General features: G+C 42.4%; 1 long non-coding RNA gene across 2 annotated transcripts in view; it reads right to left on the bottom strand.

Annotated features, from left to right (window-relative positions):
• Positions 1–22,135, bottom strand: part of LOC138150969 (uncharacterized) — a 144,798-nt gene that overhangs the window by 115,439 nt on the left and 7,224 nt on the right. The window contains exon 2 of one of the 2 annotated variants that reach the window (XR_011165709.1): positions 7,747–7,863. The exons of the other annotated variant lie outside the window; for it this stretch is intronic. This is a non-coding gene — a long non-coding RNA (uncharacterized lncRNA). The remainder of the gene's footprint in view (positions 1–7,746; positions 7,864–22,135) is intronic. 2 annotated transcript variants of the gene reach the window in all.

Below are 22,135 nucleotides of genomic sequence, written 5' to 3'. Positions count from 1 at the left end.
GCCAAGCACTTTATATATTATCTCTTTTGATCCTCATAACAACCCTTGAGAAACAGAGGCTAAGAAAGAAGTGCTCTAAAAGCTAGCTGCTAATTGTGTGACCCTGGGCAAGTCACTTCCCCCCCCTCAAAAAAAGGAGCTGGCCAACAAGTTAGGAGTCAGAGGCATTAGTTAGCTTTCAAGAAAAAAAAATCTGAAATTGGATTGGGGTTCCTGGGAATTCAAAATGTTGCCTTCAGTCAATGTTCCCAGCCTCAGCTGGAAAGCAGATCCCCAACAGTCTTCAGAAGTTTCCTCCCCATGGGCCCAGAAAGGGCACAGGGTCCAAACCTCAGTTGCACCAGTCACAGTGGCAACAACAGTCAGGGCAGGACCCTCAAACACACTAGGCAAAATTTGAAAATTGTGCCCACCTGCATTTGAACATTTTGCCTTCTTATGTGTTCCTGTCAACAGGAGGCCTGGAGCCTTCATGATCACACACCTGCCTTAGCTTATTACAAGTAAATATCTTCATGCCCTGGAGACTCTAGTCAGAATTTTAAAAAGTAGGTTTATTTATAAAAAATAATAGGATTGTTGTTTCAGAGTCAGAAGAGTCCTTAGAAGTCATGTAAACCAAACTACTCATTTTACAGATGCCCAGAGAGGTGAAGTCATTTTCCCAAAGTCACACAGGGAGTCATGAATCAAATTCAGATCCTCTGATACTAAAATCATCTCTCTTTCCATGATACCCCATTGCTATTAACAGAAGGCCCTCCTTTTGTTTTCTTGCCATAGATTATAGGATCAGTAACCTTGAGTTGGAAAAGTTCTTGGAGGTCCCCTAACCCAATACTCTCATTTTACAGAAGATGAATAACACCCCCCCCCAAAAAAAAAAAAAGATTGACTTGCCAAAGTCCCAAAGGCAAAACCTGAATATAAATCCAAGTCCTTGTGACACCAACACCAACCCTATTTCTATTGTAGCCCACAATTCTGTCTGGGAAAGCTCTCTTTCTTGCCTACCCCCAGTTCTGCTTCTGGTGGTACAGGAGAGACAAGAAGAAGGAGGGCATCCCTGCTGTATGAACTGAATGGTGTCACCCTGCAGTGGGGAGTTCTGCTTCCAAGTTACCTTTGATGTATGAGTAACTCAGTGACTAACTGGTCTGAGTAGCCCCCCGACTGGTGCAGATCAGAACACACCCATGTCTTATCCTGTAGGATTCTTGCTCATAGCCTCCCATAAATTTTCCATGAAGGATCAAACCAATGTACTAGATACCTTCCTCTAAGTCTTTTACCACTTCATAAGGATTTGCTTTATCCACCTCTTTATGAAACTTTTCCAATTCTACATGTCAGTACCAATCAATAAATATTATTAAGTACCTATTATAAGCCAGACACTAGGGGGTGCAAAGGATAGAACACTGGGTTTGGAATCAGAAAGACTCATCTTCATGAGTTCAAATCTAGCCTCAGACACCATGTGATCCTAGGGTACTAGCTGTGTGACCCTGGGCAAGTCATTTAACCCTTTTGCCTCAGTTCCTCATCAGCTAGAGAAGGAAATGGCAAACCACTCAAATATCTTTGCCAAGAAAACGCCAAATAGGGTCTCAAAGAGTCAGACACAACTGAAAAACAACTGAACAACAACATGTCAGACACTACTAGGAATACAAAACAAACAAACAAAAGGCAAAAGACAGTCCCTGCCTTCAAGGAGCTTACAATCTAATGAGGGAGACAATATGAAAGCAAACAAATATATTCAATCAAGCTATATATAGGATAAACAGGAAAGAATTAACAAAGTGAAGGCGCTAGAATTAAAAGCGGTTGAGAATGGCTTCTTGAGGAGGTGGGATGATGCACTCCTTGCATACAAGTCATCACTGGAAAACAAGGATGAATTATTACCGTCACATCCATGGTACCAAAGCCTGTTCACCACTGACTCACTAGAGCCCAGAATTAAATTTACATCTTGGGAACTGGCAAATGCTACAAATCCAGGCTTGATTTATTGTTTTATTGGTTTATTCAGACTAAGAAAATGATGCAAAAAAAATTATTAATCAGATTAAACTTAAAGGTGTTGTTTCAGAGAGCTGATTGTTAAACATTTACCAGCACAATCCAGCTCACACCCACCATGCATCTTTCCATTGCCTTTGAGGTCAGCCAGAATTTTGCTTCTTCAGAGAACATAGTGTTCCATGATTCACAGATTTTATATATATGTATAATATATTATACATATTATATATTATATGTGTATATACATGTGCATATGTATATATGTGTGTACACATATAATATACACATATATTGTGTGTATATGTATACATACATCTATATATGTGTATGTATATACCCTTGTGTATATGTGTACATACATACATACATACATATATGGCATCACCTGGAGAATATTGTTTAGAAAGATGTTTTTTTGGAGGAAAGAAGCACCTAGGACAACTTCCTAAATATGGTCTAGCTCTAATCTTCTTCTAGTCAAGTCATTGTGATATGAGCTTACATGAGAAAGGGCAACAAAGTCCTTTGGTCGTTTCAGAAAATCTTTTCTGAAAATGCAAGACATCACAATGAAATTACCAAGTGTCATGGAAACCTGGCACCAGAGATTTGTAAAGCCCTGGGTTAAGTGGTTTACCCAAAATCATGCAGCTCCTTAGTCAAAGCGCTGGCCATGGACCCTCATTTATAGTCTCCTGACTCCTGGTCCAGGGCTATTTCTGTTATAACCCTCTGACTCCTTTTTTTTGGGGGGGGGAGTTGTCTGACTCTGTTCCCCATTCTTCCAACTGTATATTTCCATCTGTCTTTCCACCTCTCCTTTCCAGCTTCCTTGCTCTTGCACAAACAGGATCAGCATTACTTCTGGGGAGACAATGCAGGCATAGTAGGGACAGGGCATCCTGCCACTCGCTGCTGAATGCCAACACAGAGCCTGGCCCACTCCTCTCCCTGCTCTGACATGCCCCTGGGGATGGGAGGTAGGAACCGTCCACAACCAGGTGGCACCTCAGCTGCCCACCTGGCTGTCCCATCTGCTCAATGGGGCCTGCTCCCTAGGAGAACAGAGCAGCCAGTTGACCCTGAAAGGGATTGAGGAGCTCCATTCGCTGCTGCCTGGGCACAGTTTCAGGAGCACTCCAACAGAGGGCATTCATGCTGCTTCCAATGCACCAGGCTAGTGTTACGGAGTCAGGCAGGAATGAGAAAGACAGCTAGCTTCCCTCAGAGAGCTCCTTCCAAGGATACCCTGGCCCATACTACAGCCAAGTCTCTGTTATTTGCCTGTAGACACACAGAAAATGCAAAGCCATCAATAACCCTAACCCAGAGAGGAGTCAGCTTCATGCACACAGGATAGGAACCCCAGGTGCCATGCACAAAAACCAAAGCAGAAAGTTCACTCATAGAGAATGAAAGGTTGGAAGTATGAAATTCCTCACAGCTGAGACTCAGTCATGGTAAAGAGATTGGGATCAAATTTAGGCTTCCTTCCTTTGCCCTTGGACTGGGCCCTCAGCCTCTTGATTTCAAGGGCCACCTATCACCTGTGACAGCACTGTCAGCTACAGTGGGTACCCAGAACACTAAAAGAAAGGCTGCATTTGAAGGGGGGCTATGTGGTCTAGTGGATGACAAAATGCAAGGTAGTGTTCCTCCATCACTGGTTGAAGGCCACTTGATTCTTTGTGTCTTAAATTGCCCATCTGCGGAAGAGGAAGAAAGGTCCTAAGCACACCTCCATCTTGTGAGATGCTGTGACTGTGAACCTCTGAAAAGTTGTTTTGGCAAGTTTCCATCACAGTATTGTTTCAGCAATGGCCAGTGTGGTTAAAAACACTGTCTGTGTGTGGAAACAAGGGAAGGAGGTAAAAATAGCACCTCTGCCCTCAGGGAGCTTACATTCTAGTGGAATAGGCAACACGAAAACAATTAGATACATACAAGATATATACAGTAAGAATGGAAGGGGATCTCAGTGGAAAGGAACTGAAGGGGAGAGGGAACTGGGAAAAGTTTCTTGAAGAAGGTGAGATTCAAGTTGAGTCTTGAAGGAAGCCAAAGAATGGAGGAGGTGGAGATGAAGAGGAAGGGTATTCTGGGTGTGGGGGACAGCCAGTAGGCTGATGAATGGACTAAACTGAAAAATTTCTCTGGTTCCTTCCAGTCCTGACCTCCTGGGTTTGAGAATTCCCAGCATGTCCCTGAGCATAGGGTTCATCGCCTCTAAAGCATGGGTCAAGGAAGGACTGGGGACAAGAATTACATTTACTTTTGGAATTTCATTCCTGTTAAGCCACAATCAGAACAAGAAGAAGCAGGTTTCTCCATTCCCCCTTTCCCTCTTTCGCTCTTTTACAAAATGAGGACAGGGGACACTTGTCTCAAGAGCTGCCCTGATGTCAATAGTCAGTTCTGCAATCGATGATGAAAAATCTCCCTCTAGTCCAGTCCACTCTCAAAGTCCAGTCCCAGGTGCCACTGCCTGCTGGACATCTTCAGCTGGATGCCTCATTAGCATCTCAATAAATCCTAACCCAACTCAAGAAGAAGCTTGGTACCAACAGAAAGAGAACAAACTAGAGTCACAGATCCTGGATTCAAATTCAAATTTAGCCATGTGATCTTGGACAAATTATCCAATTTCTCTGGGCCTCAGTTTCCTGGTCTGAGAAATGAGGGGACTGAACCAGAAGGTCCCTAAATTCCTGTTCAGCTCTCAAACATACAACATAATGTCACTGTCCCTATTTTTTTTATCTTCCCAATCACTCTGGCCCTGACCCTCAGGGCCATCTTTAACTCTTGCCTCTCCATCATACCTCCACATACCAACCAATTGTAATCAGTTGACAAGTCCAGCTGGTCCTACCTCCTCAAAATCTCTGATGTCTTTCCTCTCCTCTTCAATCTCCCAGCTATCACCCTAGCCCATGCTCTCATTGACTCCCACCTAGACTCAGGAGTGTGTTGGTAAATGTTTTAACAAGCAGCTATGATGAGGAAAAAATATTCCCATGATACATTTTTAAATTTAATCCTCATTAACATTTTCTCCATAACTTTCTTAAGTTTAAACAATCAACAAAACAACAAATCAAGCCTGTTGCCAAGGCCTGTCAATTTCATCTTTGCAAAATCTCTCAAATACACCCTCTTCTCACCTCCCAAACTGTCACCACCGAGCTACAGGCCTTCATCCCCTCCAGCTTGGGCTACTGCAATAGCCTGCTCCTGGGTCTGCTTGCCTCAAATCTCTCCCCACTCCAACCCATCCTCCATTCAGCCTCAGGGGAGATTTTCTTAAAGCTCATGTCTATGTCATGGCACCTACTCAATAAATTCCAGTGGTTTCTATCACCTCCTGGATCAAATAAAAATCTGCTATTTGACATTCAAAGCCTTTCAAAACCTAGCCTCTCTCTCCCACTACCCACTACCTTTCCAGTGTTCCTATATGTTAGTCCCCTCCCCCTCCAGTGACACTAACCTCCTGGCTGTGTCTTTAACAAGACATTCCATCTGTCAGCTCCAGGCTTTTTCTCTGTCAGTCCCCCATGCCTGGAATGCTCTCTCTCTCTCTCTCTCTCTCTCTCTCCCTCCCTCCCTCCCTCTCTCCTTCCCTCTCTCCCTCCCGGCTTCCTGATCTTCCTTCAAATTCTAACAAAAAGCCTTTACTTTATAGGAAGCCTTCTCCAACCCCTCTTAATTCTACTGCCTTCTCTCTGTTAACTATTTCCTATTTGTCCAGCATATAGCTTGTTTGTACATAGTTGTTTACTTGTTGTCTTTCCAATTAGACTGTGAGTTCCTTGAGGGCAGGAACGGTTTTTTGTCTTTTTTTGTATCCCCAGTGCTTAGCACAGTTCCTGGAGAATAGTAACTATGTTTATTGATTATTGACTATTAACTGTTTTCTAATAATATTTTTTTCCAACTATTCCAGCTCTTGGGAAGAGTCTTTCCCTTCTCCACTTGTTTCCTTCCTACAGCCACCAAAATAATCCTCCTGATGTACAGCTCTGACCCCATTACTCTCTGCTCACAAATCCTCAGTGGCTCCCTATTATCTATAGAATTGAGCACAAATTCCTCAGGCCTGTCATTTAAGGTCATTTGCAACTCTGGCTCCAACCTACATTTTCAGCCTCATTTCAGATGACTTCCCCTCACACACTCCATGTTCTCAGCCAAATGGGATTCCCAGCTGTTCCCTAATCTCAATTTAACACCATATGCCTGTGTTCATTTGCCTAGAATATGTTCCCTCCCTGTGTCTGTGGATCAAAATCTTTCTCTTCCTTCAGGGTCCAGGTGCAGACTTCCTCCTTGAAGCCTCCACAGATATCATCCTAACCCTCCCAACACACACACACACACACACACACACACACACACACACCATTGTAAATTCCTTTGGGGGGTGAAGTGAGGGGAGGGGACTGGGGACAGAGGTTAGCCCTAGTCTTTGCTATATATACCACAGCCTGGCACCTAGCATAATATCTGGTACACAATAAGTGTTTAATAAATGTTTGTCAATTCCTTGATCGATATCCAGCCCTTAACACAGTCCTTTGAACATAGAAGGCATTTATTTAATAGGTGTGTTAAAAAAAAATAAAATTGAACTGAAACTGACCATGGAAAGGAAACAAGAGTAAACAAATGGGGGCAGCCAGGTGGCTCAGTGAGTAAGAGCACCGGCTCCAGTGTTGGGATGACCTAGAGATCGAACCCTGGGCTCAGACACTCAGCATCACACCCAGAAATAACTGGTCATGTAACCTTGAGCAAGTTACTTAACCCCAATTGCTTAAAAAAAAAAGTAAACAAATGAAAACAGTTGTCCCTTCCTAGACTGAAGGCTCCTTGAGGAACAATTGCCTTAGACCACCTCCGTTCTGTACATGGATCTGAGGCAATTTGCCATCACTAGTACACTATGTACATAGGCTTTGCCTTCCAAGTTTTTACCAAGACACAAGAGTGTGTGGGATATCATCTGTCATGTTAGGGATTATCTGTTCCTTGAAGGCAGGGATGATGACACTTCTTTTTACCCACCAGTGCACTTAATTTAAAACTAATGGATCCTAATCTTTCAGACTATTGCTTGTATCATTATTTATTAATATTTTCTTTAACAGTGTGACGACCAGTAGAACTAAAGTCATTACTAATATGGAAATATAATTTACATGATTGCACATGTATAATTAATATCAAATTGCTTAGGGAAGGGGAAAGAGAGGGAGATAGTTTGGAACTCAAAATTTTATTTAAAAAAATCAATCTTAAAAATTGTCTTTACATGTAATCAGAAAAAAATAAAATACTATTTTAAAAAATCGGGGCGGCTAGGTGTCACAGTGAATAGAGCACCAGCCCTGGAGTCAGGAGGACCTGAGTTCAAATCTGACCTCAGACACTTAACACAAAACTAGCTGTGTGACCTTGGGCAAGTCACTTAATTCCAACTGCCCTCCAAAAAATTTGAAAAAAAATTTAAAAATTTTTAAAGATAAATTAATAAAATAAAAAAGAACTAAAGTCAATAATCAATAAACATGTATTAAATGTCTACTAGGTTCTAGGCACTAAGGAGTTGTAGTGAAGAGACCAAAGATGTCCAAACTGAGAACAGCAGATACTGAATGTTTGTTGAATGGAAGGCAACATTATGGAATGAAAAAAAGCAAAAACACAAACCATTGACTCTTAAGGACCTGGGTTCAAATCCCACCTCTGACAAGGTCTGCATGACCTTGGATAAGTCTCTTAATTTCTATAGTCCTCCTCTGAAAATGAAGATCCTAGGAAAAAAACCTGAGAAAGTGAAAAAAAAAAAAGTACTGAGTTTCTGGTAGGCAGAAAAGCTGAGTTCCATTCCTGGCTATGACCCTTAATGATTCTTGTGGCTTTGGACAAATCATGTCTCCCTGAATCTCAGTTTCCTCATCTATAAAATGGGGATAGTTATTTTTCTACTGCTCACCTCAGAGGTTTGTCTTAATGATCAACTCCACATTTATGAAAATATTATATAGTGGAAAGAACACTGTGCTTACCATCTGGAAGCCTTGGGTTCAGACCTTGTTACTTTAGTCAACTCCATACTATTCCCTTGCCACTCAGTAACCCCCCCGCCCCCCATGACTCCTTATTACTTTCAGGATCAATATAAAGTCCTCTGGCTTCTTTATAACCTGGGCCCTTCCTACATTTCGTTTTGTCATACTTTACTGTTCTCCATGAGCTCTAGGTTCTATCAGAACTGACCTTCTTCTATGTTCCTCATGTAAGACATTCCATCTCCTGACTCCTTGTATTTTCACTGTCTTCCCCCCAACCCCAACCTGATATGCTTTGTCCTTACCTCTGACTCCTCTATTCCCTGGCTTCCTTCAAGATTCAGCATCGAATCCTACCTTTAGCAAAAGGCCCTTCCCCCAGTACTAGCGCCTTCCTTCTGAGACTACTTCCCACTTACACTGTAAATATCTCATATGTACGTAATTATTTGTTGTCTTTCCCACTAGAATGTGAACCCCTTGAGGGCAGGAACCTTGTTTTTTGACTTTCTTTGTAACCACAGCATTTAGCTCAGTGCCTGGCACATAATAAGAAATTAATTTTTTTAAAAAGGCAAAAAAAAAGAAATTAATAAATGTTTATTGACCTACTGACTGAACTGACTTTTTCTCCTCAGACTACTTTGCTGTGAGGAAACCACTCTATAAATTCCAAAATGCCCATATCCCTCCCTGTATTACTATTATTAGGCAGAGAACAAAAAGGTTTTAAAGTTCAAATCAGTGAAGTAAATTGAGGCTACTTTTAGCAGCTGGGATAAAGAATATAATGAAAGAAGAGAAGACGTAAGTGTAATCCTACTCCCCACACACAGATCTTACAAGAAAGAAAAGATCAGCTCAAACCAGGTTTGGGGATTATTCGATTTCACTAACTCCATCTATTTTGTTGAAACCCCCTAGAAAGATGTGTGAATCAGGCAGTAGCCAGGCAAGCCCTCTCTCAGTAATGCCTTGCTCCCTCCAGCATCTGTTGGCCTCACTGGGGAATTTTTCTAGCAGCAGCTTGACCTTCCTCAAGGTGAAATTGGTAACACCGAAATGGAGTTCTTTCTTCTCCACACCACACTCCCTCCTCCTCTCCACAGTTCTTTCGCTAAGAAACAATGCCTCAGGTTCCAGTCTGCCTATCATTGTTCCTTTTGCAGAGCTAGGCAGGCTGGAAATATGAAATTAAAACTAGGTCAGGTTAAAATACGGGAACCTTCCCAGAACCACTGCTGTTAACAACTTCAAGGAATGGCCAACCTGTAATCTTGGATTGACAGGAGTAGAGGAAATCATCTGATATCAAATAGGCCTATTTGAACAAAATTTATCATATTTAGTCCTAATCGGGCGTTTTAAGCTTTCCCAATGCTTTACAGTCATTAATTAATTTAATATAAATCACCCTTGCTGTTGGAAGGACATGGTGATTATCCCCATTTTCCAGATGAGGCCTGGGAGACTGCCTTGAGCTGCCCACGGGCTATGTTTCAAGGAGAGCAGGAACAGGAGGGATTAGAACTGTATGCCAGGCCTCCCCAAAGGGTTGCTGAGTTGGAAGGATTGGTTGAGAGGCTGAGATTCTCCCAAGTAAGCTCCTTCCAGTGCAGCCAACAGAGACAGCAGGGCAGGAGGAAGGAGGGATTGTTCCAATAACAATCAAATCCTTATTGTCATCTCCAAAGGAAATGGGCTGGGGATGTAATAATATCCAACGTCTGACCTTACAGTATTCCCCAAATCATTTGTGACTTAACTGAATGAATTGTGTGGGCCCGATAAACACCAAACATTCTCCGTTTATTACAGTTACTGGACTGTTCAGTTGTGCTTGTCCAAACTAGGGGGATGCCAGCATGTGACTGGTGACATCTCATTAATAAATTCTGTAAAGTCCCTGAAGGAAAATGCTTTGAAATCACCTTTTTTTTTTCTTGATTTATCGAGAAGCACACATTTGTATCACCCACACATAGCCCCCCAAATAAGAAAATTTCCCAATATCTCTAGTGCCCCTAGGAATTAAAGCATTGCATTTATGACTTTATTTTTTTTGAAGGCTTCAGTTATTAAATTTTCAGTTATTAACTTCGGTTATTAACAGTTTGAACTATGATCCAATTATTAGGATAGGCCTGTCTCTGCCCTCCTTCCCCAACCGTGAACCAGACTTGCCTGCCAGGCCTAGCCCCCAGTCCAGACCTCTACCCTTTTTACTTCAACTGGGATCAATGAATGTCTCCCCATACCACTCTCAGTTCCCTTTTATTATATCATGGAAAAAGTAGTCAGAGGTAAATAATGGTGGGAGCTTTCAAATGTATGCAACTTTTCCAATGCTTATCTCTTTTCCATTTCTTGAGTCTGTTCTTCCCTTCCTATTTTTATCCCCCTCCCCCACTCCCACCTCATCATCACCACCATATTCCCTTTCACTTTCTTTCCATGTAATTTCATTTTCCTCTTCTGACTTCTGTTTTAAAAAAGAATGAGTCAAAAATAAATCAATATTAAAAGGGCAAGTCTTCTTCCCTTTTCCCTTGAAAAGGTGAGTAACCTGGTCACCTCTTAGTAATACTCCTTTCCTTCCTGGTCCTTCCTTGTGCTGTGTCCCCTCCCTTTATAACCTCAGCACCCCTTCAGACCTTCCTCCCCTTCCCCAAATCTGTTGGCCGTACATGTTTTCTGTCCCTAACATGAGTTTCTTTTTCCCAGAGTCTGTTCCACTTTGATCTCAGGCCCATCCTTCCCCTCCATTCAGCAGAAAACTGGCCAGCCCAACTTTCCTCTCCCCCCTCTGAACGAACACAAAGGGGACAGAGGCACCAGATGGCCCCTGAGCTGACAGAGGGGCTCAGAGAGTCTGCTGGACAAGGAAAAACCCCTGCTGAGCTGCCTGTGCATAGCTCAAGCTGCTGCCCAGCCTAGCAGACGGAGCAGGGGAGAAAAGCAGGGCTCAGTGCCAACAGCCTGGGCACAGCATGGCATCATGGAGAGTGGGTATGCCATTTCAGCTTGCCACAGTGCCGCCTGCACTTAGGGTCAGCTCCCAGAGGGTTTTTCTCACAAGCTGAATAGGGGGGGGGAGTACTCAAGGGAAGGCTACCTTATTTGCCAAAGGGCTTGTGGTGACCTCCACCTTTGTATATACCACTTTTCCCAGGTGGTAAGAGAAAAAGAGTGGCCTAAGACCTCTGAGAATTTCATCCAGAAATTTAGCATCCTAGACTTTTCTATCTGGAACGCCTGTGAAAAATGGATAGACAAACAGATAGATAGATAGATAGATAGATAGATAGATAGATAGATAGATAGATAGATAGATAGATAGATAGACAGACAGACAGACAGACAGACAGACAGACAGACAGACAGACAGACAGACAGACAGACAGACAGATAGATAGATAGATAGATAGATAGATAGATAGATAGATAGATAGATAGATAGATAGTCAGTCTATGAAGCACTTACTATGCTACAACAATTAGCTGCTTTAGTATGGCAGATAGAACACAGAGAAGACACTCCCTCAGATTTGCCAATGTAATATATGGCTGGTTAACACTGTTGGTACCATCGTATATTTATGCTGGTTCCCCTGAGGCAAGTACATTTTTCCATGTGTCTTATGTCGGCATGAGTCAAGATAGGTAGCTTCTCTCATGCAAAATTTGACTTAATGTGATTTATACCCAAGTTTTACCTACAGGGACATCCCCTCATAAGCACAGACCAGATTCCCTTTATTCCCTCATACAGATAGACACAAATAAACCAAAGGTTCCCCTTGCTAAGAGTCTGCTCTTTTTCTGGGGGAAAAAAAATCATCAGACAGGATCCAAACTCCAAAGGAGTGGGTTTTGAGAAAGAAATAGCAACTCATACAAAGGGACCAAAAAAAAAAAAAAAAGACCTTCCCAAGTCCCATGGTCCTCTGAGTTCTGCCCCACCAAAGCAGAGGCAAAGCCTAGGGCAGATCACCAGCTTCAGTGTGTGTCTGACATTGGTTCATAGAGGTCACTGCCTTTGTGGAGACCATTAGCTAATACAAACTCACTCCAGCTAAATGACCACAGCTCATGCCTAGTCCATCACCTTCCAGTCCGTATGTCTTCCATCTCAGTTCGTCTGACAAACCTCTCCCCTGTTTGTCCTTGCGTAGAAGGGCATGACTTCCACCAGCTGAATGCCTTTGCCATATGTCAAATGCTCATGGGTCTGCATCAGGAGAGGGGAAGTCATCCATCCATGCACCCGCAAAAGATTCAGCAGTAAAGGAATTTTTTTCCACCTCAGATCTTCTAAGTTCTTCTATTTAGATAATGTTCCTAAATTGAATGCTTTCCCTTTTCCCTCTAAAATCCTCACAGAGCTCTTAAAAAGGTCTAAATTTCAGAGTCCTGAACTTAGGGGAGAAGAAAGAAGGGTCTGCTTCAGGGGTGGGGAACCTGAGGCCTCAAGACCACATGTGACCCTCTGGGTCCTTGGGTATGGCCCTTTGACTAAATCCAAACTTCTCAAAACAAATCCCCATAATAAAAGGATTTATTCTGCAAAATTTGGACTCAGTCAAAAGACCAAACCCAAGGACCCAGAAGGCCACATCTGGCCTCAAGGTTGCAAGTTCCCCACCCTTGGTCTACTTCTGTGGGTATTACCTGTGGTCCCTGAACCTTTCCCAGGCACCCTGAACCCATTTTAAGGGTATTGCTCCCTTAGAAATGTGCTCAGCACATTTCACAAGATTCTAGACCAATGGTGCCAAGAGATAAAGGTTCTAGAGTTGGCACTTTCTCAGGCAGGACCCTGAAATAGCCTCTTCTACCCACATAAAGTGTTGAAGCCAATCTGGAGAAGTATTTCAGTAATCCTCCCCTCCCACCAAAATTTATCTTCATTCTTGTAACAAAGCCACCCCCTTATAGAACCGCCTTCACTGGCCAGAGAGACTAATCCTCTTCACCAGTGCTGTGGCCCAACTGACTACCCTATTTGCACCAGCAGCATCCCACACCTACCTTTGATTATCTCCCTTACATCTACCTTCACCCCAACATCTCTATTGTCTCCTATTCAGCCCTGGACATCCTTTTTTTTTTTTCATTTTTTTGCTTTTTTTTTTTTGAGGAGGGAATGCAGAGCAATTGGAGTTAAGTGACTTGCTCAAGGTGACACGGCTAGTAAGTGTTAAGTGTCTGAGATTAAATTTGAACTCAGGTCCTTCTAACTCCAGGGCTGGTGTTCTATTCACTGCAACGCCTAGCCGCCCCCCTGGACATTCTTTAAGGTCCTGCTAGCAATTACCCACCAGCAGATCATCAATGTTAATCATCCTCCTTCCTCTACCCTTTCTAATAACATATTAATGTTCTGTATTTTGCTTCAGGAGTGGCACCAGGGGCACGTACAGATACCCCGGGATCATATATATACATACTACCAGTGCTTCCAGCAACCTCTTCCAGGGGAATTGATAGCCTGGTACACACAACAAGACAGAAACAGAGAAAACCACGGAGCCCTAACCCAAGAGAAGCCTCAGTATCACTCCTTAAAGCTTGTCCTGGTTTTTGCTCCATATTTCTTCAATATCCTGCACTCCATGGGCCACCAGCTTTGGCCATTTAAAAGATAAATCAGAAAAGTGTTTTTAAAAATTGTTATAGCATGTAATTGGGGGAAAAAGAAAATATCTATTAAATAAGGAGGGGAGTAAGAAAAGCATACACCAGCCTTGCTCCACAACATTATGGATGCCCAAATCATCCCCATGCTACAAGCCAGATGCAGGTAAAAACTTTCAGAGTTTTATAGCCATCACTTGACCCCCAGCTGTGCTCCTTCAAGCCTGGATTGACATGTTCCTACATACAACTCGGTTTACTTTCTCTGTGAAAGCAATAGCAGCCTGGAGTGATCAGGAAGGATTAGCACCTCCAGTGTGAGGGCTTGCCAAGCCCTTTTCAGGGTTACTCATCCACCTTTGGCGTGTCACCTGTGGCTCAAGGAGAGGGGTCCTGAGCAGCGGCTACACCCTGGGAAACCATCTTGGCAGATGGGCTAAACCTGGTTGAGGTAGTTGAGGGGCCTCAAATCTGCTGGTGAGTTAGGGGGATATCTACCCCCCTGCCCCTACGGAACAGGCAGATGAGAATAAGCAGGTACAGGTGGAGCTCTTAGAGCTCTATCAGACACCAAGATGCCAAGGTCATCTACTGCCAGTCTTCCTGACTTTTGTCTTGCCACTGGACTTTGATGATTCTGGAAAAGAAAGTGAGGCTGATGACTTTGTGCAGCCTGCCTCAATTAAATCTGAGCCGTGGACAAGTTAAGACATCAACCATCATTGCTATAGCAATTGACATCATGATGTCATTGGTCCTCTTCAGAAATGAAGGGCAGACATCATCCACAGACAGCAAATACTGAGAAGAAACAGTGACCCAATGTAGGATTTATAGAAGGCAATTGGACTGGAACATTCCATCTATCCTCCCCCTCTCTTGACTATCAGGAGAGGCTGACAATGGGGGTAAGGTCAGCTCTGGTCACTGGTTCTCTTCCCTCTCCCCCTCTGCTCTGATTATCCTCCCTCTTTCCTGATTTCTCCAGCCTTGCTTGGCATGTGTGTGTGTATGTGTGTGTGTGTGTGTTTGCCCCCTCACTCCAGCTCCTGCTTCTAACCCTCTCTTCTCAGAAGGAGAATTGTATTATTTCAAATCAGGTACATAAGAAGCCAGGCATGACTTTTACTACCTAGTTATACAGACCTCACCACCAAGAGGGACAACAGATAGAGAAACTAACCTCACTACCCCCAACATAAGACTGCACACCAGTCATGTCAAATTCAAATAGAAACAAGGGCCACTGGACAGTACACAAGTACACAAGAGGATCCCTGCAGGTTGTATAGAGACTTAGAAAGCCATATATTAGCATTATCTGTGTTCTATTGTATTTTTATTTATTTTGTTAAATATTCCCTAATTACATTTTAGTCTGGTTCCTGCCCCAATCCGGAGTGTTGCAGTCTGTTTAACACCTCTGCTGTACCTAACACCAAAGCTCAAGGCATTCTCTGTGACTCCCTGAATTTCTGTGGTCACTATTTGCATTCCTAAAGCTACTGAGAAAAATGCCCAACTGCTCCCCTGGAGCAGTCCAGTCCTTCCCCTCAATGCCCTACACCCCACCCTCCACCATCTCAAGTTTCTTCTTGTCTTTCTGAAATTGTGTGAGACTTTAGATCAGATTGAATTACAGGACAATTTGACTTTTTGGCAGTGACTTGAGGCTAAGGGGGAATCTATATTTTTAAAAGAGGGGAAGGTGCAGCAAGGACCTGTCAGCTCCAGGAAGCCCTACTTGGTGACTTGACATCATGGGAACTCTCTGAGCTTTTGTGATCAGCCCTCATGCAACAGTAGTCCACCTTTGAGATGATGGCTCCTATCTTAGGGCCTGAGAGATAGCTGGGTTTCAGTAAAAAAAAAAAAATCCCAGACTTATGAAGGTAAGAGAAACAAAAGAAAAGGACTGGATGGGAAACCCCAGATCTAGTAAGAGTTCAATCAAAGGGTCAGTGTGATGCTGTGGAATAAGCACAGGAGCTGGAGCCATCAGCAAATGCTGGCTTTAAACTTGCTATTTATGTAATCATAACCATGGCCTACTGGCTAACCTTAGGCTTGGTGTCAAAAAAGACCTGGGTTTGAATCCTGCCTCAGAATCTTCCTCACTGGGGCAGCTAGGTGGCACAATGGATAGTCCTGGAGTCAGGAAGACCTAATTTCTTGCCTCAGACAGTTGATGATTACTACCTTGGGCAAGTCATTTAACCCCAATTCCCTTGCCCCTTCCAAAAATAAATAAATAAATAAAGATTATCTTCCTCGTTATGTAACTTCAGACAAGTCAGCTAATCTAAAATGGCGATAATAATAGCACCTATTTCTCAGGATAGTTTTAGGACCAAATCAAATAATATACATAAAGTGCTGCTTACATATTAACTTTTATTATCTCCAAGTGTTTATTTACTCACCACTAAAATGAGTGCAATAATACTTGAGTGCTTACCTTACAGAGTTATTGTGGTGAAGAAAACCCTTCAATTGCTATAGAAATGTGAGTTATCATTGCTATTATTATCGGATGAACTGAACAATAATTAATAAACCACATGAGAGGGGCGGCTAGGTGGCGCAGTGACTAGAGCACGGGCCCTGGAGTCAGGAGGACCTGAGTTCAAATCCCACCTCAGACACTTAAGACAAAAACTAGCTGTGTGACCTTAGGTAAGTCACTTTAACCCCAACTGCCCTCAAAAAAAATGAATCAACCACATGAGGCCTAGGCAAGGGGAAGAATACTAAATGGCTGGAAAGAAAAAATTCATAATTTGAAAACTGGAAAGGGGAAACCATAGTAGGGATTATTCTGTTGTTTTTTTGTTTACAAGGCCATTTGAGGGAGTTTCTGGTGGTTCTTTATATCAGTATTAGGAAAAATTGAGGAACTAAGAAAACATGTGGAGCAAGTTTCAACTTTGTGGGCCAAAATGAAAGTTCCCTAGTATTTACTCAGGGTTTAGGGCTACGGGCATCCTCCAGAAAAAAAAAACAATCTGCTGAAAAGCTGAGCCCCTCCCCCCAACCACAAAATGGGAATAGTAAGAAGCCAAATGAGTCTGAACACCCCCTGAAGGTCTGATATCAAAGGCACATGGATAAATCTCTTACTAACAGTCATAGGTTGCATGGCCTTCACTCCTGCAAACTGGTCCCATTAAATAAGCTGCTGAGTCTCAGAGACGTGGATCAGGGGATGAGTCATGGGCCACCGGTCAGTCATCACCATTCTACACAAGCTGGGGTCTCCTCCCTCCCCAAAGCTCCTCTAGCTGCTGCAGTTCATGCTAAACTCTTCTGAAAACCCATGACACTGGTTTACTGCATATTCAAAGAATTTCAGAGTTGGGAAGGAGATTTCACTACACATCAACTATGTAAAAAGAAAAAAAAGAATTCTCACTACAACTGTGATGGAAGAGGGTTCACGTTTCCCTGCAAAAGAATGATTCGTTTTCCCTAAAAGGCATAAATGTTGTCCCTGGGATTTAACTGGGACCTGCCTCCCTTGATATGGTTTTCAATTCACCTAAGGACATTAAAAAGTCCCACCTACAAGGAGTCAGGGTCCTGTCAACTTGCTGGATTTCTGAAGATCACAAGTCACCATATCATGTCCTACTGACCAGATGACTTGTTTCCATATGGAGATGAGAGTGTTTACATATCCTTGCGTAGTTTGAGCAAAGTAAACCTCTTTCTGTTAATTGTTCAATGACTTTCAAATGCCTAATTTCATCCCAATATCAAATCTGAGCTGTTGTTGAGTTGTTTTCAGTCACATCTGATTCTTTGGGACTCCATTTGGGGTTTTCTTGGCAAAGATACAGGAGTATCTATGCCATTTCCTTCTCCAGTTCATTTGATAGATGAGGAAACTGAGGCAAACAGGGTTAAATGACTTGCCCAGGGTCACAGCTACTATGTGTCTGAGGCCAGATTTGAACTTGTGAAGAGGAGACTCCCCGACTACAGGCCCCATGCTCTACGAACCAGGATGCCACTTAGCAACCGACAAAACTGAACTAACTTTGTGATAGTGTTAAGCCTGCCCCTAACAATAAACCAACCAACTCCCCAGGGAAAAAAAAAAAACATTCATAAGACATGCTTTTAATATTAGCATGTTCTCCATCACATTCTTAAGTCAGGGGCGGCTAGGTGATGCAATGAATAGAGCCCAGACCCTGGAGTCAGGAGGACCTGAGTTCAAATCCCACCTCAGACACTTAACACAAAACTATCTGTGTGGCCTTGGGCAAGTCACTTAACCCCAATTGCCCTCCAAAAAGCAAAAAACAAACAACAAAAAACAAACTTTCTTAAGTCTATATCAACAAAACAATCAATAAAGCCTTGATTTGTAGATCTGGTGATTTCCGAGGTGTAAATAAATACTCTCACTGAACATTTAAAAATGCTCCCTAGCTCCAACCCAAATTTACCCAACAAATAGTTATCCTGACTCTGCTTTAAAGAGAGGAGTCCAGCACTTCCCAAGATAGCCAGTTCTACTTTGGGATATCTCTAATTTGTGAGGAAGGCTTTCCTGGTATCAGATTAAAGAGTATGCTTTCTTGACCTATTCTCTAATAATTTCCTGTAACAAGACTTGTTGTTGTTCTCAAAGAGGACTGTGAGATCAGGAAGGTGATGCCATGACATGCAAGTGAATTAGATTTCAGTGAGGCAGGACTGTGCAAAGTCTCCAGCCTCACTTTCTCCTATGGCGCCATCTGGGTCCAGCAGCCAGATATAGATCAGGATGACTGGAGATGTCCCCTTTGCAACAAGGCTGTAAGCACTTTGAAAGAAAAGATGGTATCTTCTCTTCTTCCTTTATAATCCCACAATGCCCAATAGGTCCTTAAATTCAGTAAGCCAGGAGTGACAACATTCAGAAATAGAATTCCAGATTTCATGTGTTCATTTTTATTTTGGTTTCACTTGATTCATTTTAATATTGAGACAGTTTTTCTATAATAATAATTAATAATAGCTCATAGTTATATAACACCTACCAGGTCTTTACCTCATTTACCATTTACCAAATTACCTCATTTGATCCTCCCAACAACCCTGGGAAGTAGATGCCATTATTATCCCCATTTTACAGTTAAGGAAATTGAGGCAAACAAAGATTCCATGATTTGGCCAGGGCCACACAGCTAGCAAGCATCTGATGTTGAATTTGATGTTGTCTCCCTGACTTCTGCCCCAATACTCTGTCCACTGTACCACCTAGCTACCTCTGTTCTCTCTGCATAGATGACTACTACTGTCACAATTATATAAATATAACTCACTGCTGGTGCTTCCAAGCTGCCAGTTCAGCACAGGGTGACTCTGACTCCCAAGATGATTGGGATATTACCCCCCCATCACACATCAAAGTCAGGCCACCCCTCTCTGCACTCTCCTTTTCCAGGTAGCTTCCTACCAACTTATGCCTGCCCCCCCCCCCCAGCACTGTTTTTATGATTCCTACAGTTATTCAAATATTGTTTTCATGGGTCCAAATAACATCAGGTGAAATCTGACTTTTATTATTATTATAAAAATGATTTATGTTGATACAATACTTTGGAGTGACAAAAAATGTTACACAAATATCTCTCATTTGGTCTAAGGAAGCTCAGTGTATTTGATAGAAAGGTCCTAAACTTTTACTGGAGGTGTCCTGGGTTCAAATTTCAACCTTGGGCAAGTGTGTTATAATAAGTCAAAAAACTGGAGTCAGAGGTTCTGAATTCAAATCCTGGTTTTATAACTTCTTAGTTACATGGCTTTGAGCAAGCTACCTAATCTCTTTGATTTCCCCCTTTCTCATCTGTAAAATGAGGACAATTATACTTTTACTGCCATCCAACTCAGATAGAAACACTGCCAACTGCATATTGACTTAGAAAACCACAAATTAACATTAGCAAATCTGGATTTTCATTTATTTTGTTAAGCATTTACCAATGTTTTTAATCTGGTTTGGGCCTCACTCCAGGCCTATAGGCCTCAAATTGGACACCTTTATATGACAAGTTTGTTGTGGGGAACATGGGATTTTTGTATGACTCAGCAGAGAGAGCATCAGACTAAAGGTCCACCTTGTTCTACTATGAAATATCTGGGTGTCTCTATACAAGTCACCTCCCCTCTCTTCTCATTCATAGAATGAGGAAAATAGACTGAATCATCCTAAACATCTTTCCAACAATCTGTGAAAAACATAGCTAAGGTACATATAATATATATGCATTTATTTAAGCTACTGTTGCATCTAAAGAAAGTTTTTAAAATCTTCAAGAAGTCTCATTTAAATATAAAAGCAGGAGGGGATTGTGCTTGAGTCTGGGAGTTCGGGAGACCGAGGTTCAAGGCCTGGCTAGGATTCATGCAAGCTATGTGTCCAAGGACAAGTCATCTAGCCACTCAGGGCCCCATAATCTGACAAGACAAGTGAGTTGGTGATTTCCATCAGTGAAGGGAGTTTCCACACCTAGACTTACCTACACTGGTGAAATCACAGGTCCGGACCAAAACAATTTAAATGTAAACCGAAGTACAAATCTGACTGGTTGAGTGTAATTCTTCCTCTTACATTTCCTTGATACTGCTTCAGAGGAGCGACTTCTATGAAAGGCAAAGTGGGTTCTTTACCCTGATTCTGGGTCATAATGCTACCTGCTTTTGCTGATGCCTGAAGGCAGGAGCAGAACCATGCCAAGCAAATGTGCCATGAGAGAAAAAGAATGGGGCAAACAGCACAAAAGTGTAACTGAAATCAGCTTTGTAAGGGAGGGCGCTGAGCACGGGTGTAGCTGACCACTGTCTGAGCCACGGTGGAGATGACCACTGGGGGAAGAAGCTCCCTGCTCCTATTTTAACTAATGAATCCTGTCGACCAGGTGCTAACTTCATTGTTTCTACAAGTACCTATGGTGTCCCCTAAATAGCAGAGCTCTGCCCTTGTTACATCTTTGTTCAGGAAGAGATGCTGACAGTGTGGCTGCAAGACTTCCCACTGGGTGGTAATGAGGATGTTTGCTTTAGAAAAAAAAAAAGTCTTGGAGTGGGGGGAGGAAGAGGAGGATAAGGAGGATGAGACCAAAAGGAGAGGGAGGAGGGGGAGGAAAGTGAAGGGGAGTGGGGAGGGGAAGAGAGGGGGAGGAGAGGGGGATGGAAGAGAAGGAGGAGGAGAGTGAATAGAAGGGAGAGTAAAGAAAAGAAGGAAGAGGAGGAAGGGAAGGAGAGAGAGGAAAAGGAAAACAAGGAGGATACGTGGTTGGAAGTGGTACCACTGGAGAGAGTAGCCACAACAGTGAGATTACAGATCCACTAAAGAATTCAAAGTATGTACAGAAGATGAATACAAGAGTTGATAACAAATAGGAAATCTACAAGATGGAGCCATCATCTAAACCCAAAAAGTTACCAAACTGTGCTCTTGGCTTCAGGCATTCTCTCGGATGTCTACCATGACTGGAATGCTCTCTGTCCTCCATTCCAACTATTGACCTCTCTGGTTTCTTTTTAAATCCCATCTAAAATTCCACCTTCTATAGGAAGATCCCTCTGATACCTCTTCATTCCAGTGCTCTCCTTTTTATAATTATATGTCTTATATATAGTTTGCTTTGTATATATTTGTTTACATGCTGTCTCCATCATTAGATGTAAGCTCCTCAAAGGGAGGAACTGTCTTTTGCCTGTTATCCCCAGCACTTAGGACAATGCCTCGTACAGAGTAGGTGCTTAATAAATTTTGAATTGAATTGAATCAATATCATTACTAGGCCTACACCTCTAAGAGATCAGGGAAAGAGGGAAAGGTTCCACATACACAAACATTTTTATAGCATCTCTTTTTGTGGTGGCAAAGAACCAAAAACTGATAGGATGTTTATCAGTGGAGGACTGATCTGATGAGATATGGAAATTTTGGCACATGAATGTAATGTAAAACTACTGTGCTATAAGAAATAAAGGGGAAATTTCAGAGAAATTTGAAAAAGACTTGTATGAACTGATGCAGGATGAAGTGAGCAGAACCAGGAAAACAAATTTATATGACATTGTAAAAATGAACAATTTTGAAAGACTTAAAAACTCTGATCAAAGCAATGATTAACATGATTCCAGGGAATCACTGATAACTAATGCTACCCATCTCCTGATGAAGAAATGATAAACTAAATATGCAAAATGAGACGTACATTTTTGACATGCTAATATGGGAATTTGTTTTGTTTAACTATGCACTTTAGTTACAGGGGTTTTGTTTTTCATTTGTTTTTTAGAGGTGGGTGTAATGTAATGCCAAGCAAAGGCAACTTCCCAAGGTTCAGAATACCAGCATAGGTGCTCTCCATTTTATTCAGTGACAA

The sequence above is a fragment of the Petaurus breviceps genome, unplaced genomic scaffold (genome assembly GCF_028583685.1).
Source record: "Petaurus breviceps papuanus isolate PSGF00001 unplaced genomic scaffold, PetGlider_PUasm1.0 90895, whole genome shotgun sequence".
In the NCBI taxonomy this organism is placed as follows: domain Eukaryota; kingdom Metazoa; phylum Chordata; class Mammalia; order Diprotodontia; family Petauridae; genus Petaurus; species Petaurus breviceps.
This window is presented reverse-complemented; position numbering and strand designations above follow the sequence as displayed.